Source organism: Mastomys coucha, unplaced genomic scaffold, assembly GCF_008632895.1.
Source record: "Mastomys coucha isolate ucsf_1 unplaced genomic scaffold, UCSF_Mcou_1 pScaffold8, whole genome shotgun sequence".
In the NCBI taxonomy this organism is placed as follows: Eukaryota; Metazoa; Chordata; class Mammalia; order Rodentia; family Muridae; genus Mastomys; species Mastomys coucha.
Window position 1 is genome coordinate 44,676,767 of NW_022196914.1, and position 3,169 is coordinate 44,679,935.

The 3,169-nt window shown below is 38.8% G+C and overlaps 1 long non-coding RNA gene across 1 annotated transcript in view; it reads left to right on the forward strand.

Annotated features, from left to right (window-relative positions):
* The first annotated feature begins 1,735 nt into the window (after positions 1 to 1,735).
* Positions 1,736 to 3,169, forward strand: part of LOC116083484 — a 38,912-nt gene continuing 37,478 nt past the window's right edge. The window contains exon 1 of the long non-coding RNA XR_004115742.1: positions 1,736 to 2,164. This is a non-coding gene — a long non-coding RNA (uncharacterized LOC116083484). The remainder of the gene's footprint in view (positions 2,165 to 3,169) is intronic.

The window sequence follows — 3,169 nt, forward strand, 5'->3', positions numbered from 1 at the left end:
CTTCTTCCACGTGGGTACGGTACAGTATGGCTAGCCTATCTCCTTTAATCTTTTCCTGTCCTTATCTTACTCCTATTTCCAGAACTCTTATTCTTTCCATGTTGGTTGTGGACTCCAACAGAGTATGGCACAGAAGTTATCTGATTAGTCTCAAAGTTACAAAAAAGAATTTTTATTGGGATTTTATTTGTGAAGTGAATGAATAATTTTGATACAAATTCTACCAGTCTGTCCTTGGTGGTAGCAACCTGCCCTTTTCAATAGGGTGATAGAATAGGTCATCGCCAAATTCCAACTTGAGGAAGTTTCCAGCTGTACATTCCACATATTTGGAAATCTCTGGAAACCTAAAAAGGATGGCTCCCTTAAGTTTTTCTGTCACCTTTCTTGGGGCTGTATCCATTCTCAAAACTTCAGCTGACCATTTTGTGTCTTTCACCAGGATGCAGATGCTTACTAAAATAAGATCAAAGAGAGTGGTTGTCCTCGAATCACAGTTTGAGCTGTGCTTCTTATGTCCTGAATTTACAGCCTTTTTCTGTCCTGATCTGCCATCATTCCATAAACTATCATACTCATAAAAAATGGAACTAAAACAGTAGTATGAGGCATCACAGTTTCCAGACTAAGTGGATAACATTGGTTTATTATATTACAATGGTTGGCATGGCCAAGAACATGCTACATTCAGGAGAAACTGCTTGCTACTGCCTCAGAGCAGAAGTTTCAATTCACTGAGACAGTTGTTTTTTCCTCACACCTGAGGTTCATAGAGGGACTTCTAGGGACACATAGAGAAGGATTCAGGAGTCCTGTGCTGACCTTTTTTTTCTGACACGGTGTGAGGAACTGAAGGCCAGAGTGCCACCTTAGGTTTTGGGTTGAGAATGTAATGTTGCCTTGTGCATACTCTCTTGCACACCCTAGCAGCTCCATCCCTTACTGCGATCATTAGAATCTCACAGGACTTCTCCCTCACAGGAGAGGGAGAAAAACTTCTATACAAAGAATGTAAACTGAGCTTCACTATTTTTTCATTCGTTCATTAATTTTTTTACTTTACATCCCAATGACAGCTTCCCTTCCCACCTCTCTTCCTAGTCCCTTCCTCTCACCTGCCACCCTATCCATGCCATTCTAGCATTCTTAATAGGATACCTCTATTATTCAAGTTACTTACAGCTGGGAGCTCTGTTACCTGCTGCCCAAAGCTTACTACCTGAATCCCATGCTACTCTTTTCTCAGTTATTCTTTTCTTGAAATATGCATCTTTTTTTTTTTTTTTTTTTGAGACAGGGTTTCTCTATGTAGCCTTGGCTGTCCTGGCACTCACTTTGTAGACCAGGCTGGCCTCGAACTCAGAAATCCGCCTGCCTCTGCCTCCCAAGTGCTAGGATTAAAGGCGTGCGCCACCACCGCCCGGCTGAAATATGCATCTTTCTAGTCTCTCCCATTCAATGCAGTAGAATGATGGGACTCAGAATACTGAAGCTGGAACCCCAATAAGATTATCCATTTAGCTTTACTAAGTATCTGTGGTTTATTATAGAGTGAATGAATTTTAATTCATAAAGCAACTTATTTAAGGTTACACAATCTAGTTTGAACATAAGAGTACACAATTCTAGTTGTCTAAATTCTAATGACATCTGTTGTTTACATTTCCCCCAACTTCCTCTGTTTCTTTTTACTCTCACAATTCAACTCTAGTGAATTTAAAATTAGCACTTTTATACTGTTCTACTCCTAGATCGGTGCCTTACTCAACTTGAGAGAACTACTCTCAGATAAGAACATGGAGATCCATGGCATATGAAAAGAGTGAGAGACTTTGGAGTACCCAGTCGTAAATATGATGTCTTTGTCAAACCCTTCCCCTCATGGCTCAGGGATCTATACAGAAGAAGAGGCACATTTCAAGAACCAGAGGCTATGTATGACTCAGAGGAAAATGTCTTTCAGACACAACAGGACTGTTGCACATATAAACTCACAGAGACTGTGGCAGCATGCCAAAGTCCTACAGAGATTCAAGCTAGAGAAGAGGCTGAACATAGACTCCCCACACCTAACTAAGAAACTCTCTGCATTGATGTTCACTGGCAAGAAAGAAATTAGTGTTCCCCAATGCACTGTCACTGGGTGTATCAACCACAACTGAAGGTAAGCCCTACACTCAGGTGTAGTTGGCCAACACAAAACAAACTCAATGGTATTTTTTGGAAAACTTTTGTTTCCCATTGCCTTTTTCGGCACTTTTGTCTTATTAGTTTTTTTGCTTGTTTTGATTCTGGCCTCCACGTGCATGTTCACACACCTGTAACCACACATGAGAATATACATCACACACACATGCATGTACACATGCACATATGCACATGAACATACACACACATGCTTGCACATGCATTCACACATGCATATATGCACATGAACATCTACACACACACACACACACACACACACACACAAAGATGAGTAAGGCTGAAATATGCCTAACATGATGAAGAAAATTAGATATCACAGAAAATATTTATGGATTTCTAGTAAGATCTCTATACTGTAGCTTCTTAAGAACTAAGGTTTCTGTGATTAGGGGTGCTTAGTAATCTTCATATCCATTCACTGTGTTTTGCATATTGAATTTTAAGGAGCTAATTTTAGAAATATAATGTATGCATAATGGACTGTGTTCAAACCTAACACAAAGGAAAGATATACAAGATATTCATTCCCATCATCCACTAAAATTTGAAGATACCTTCTAACTCCTAGACCAGGTAAGTATTCACTAGTTCTGAGTACTTCACAGTATGATGAACAAGGAAGAAGTGTGGAGAACAGAGAGCAAGAGATAGGCAGCTCTGGGTCCTAGCTCTTGGCACCAGGCAGGTCCAAAGCACCTTAGCTCATTGTCCCAGCATACTGACTTTTCTTAATGAAAGAGATATTAGGCAGTGATAAATTTTGTAACAATTCTTCTGAAAATCAGATAAAGTGAGATGGACAGTTTTATTAACAACTTGAAATATCACTTAAACTGCACATGTGTTTTGAAATTATTTTTTATTAAAAGGAAATACTTATGTATATAAATGAAACCTTTTTAAAATTGTGGTAAATATAAATAAAATTTACCATTTTAAAACTGTAATTATTATTATATTA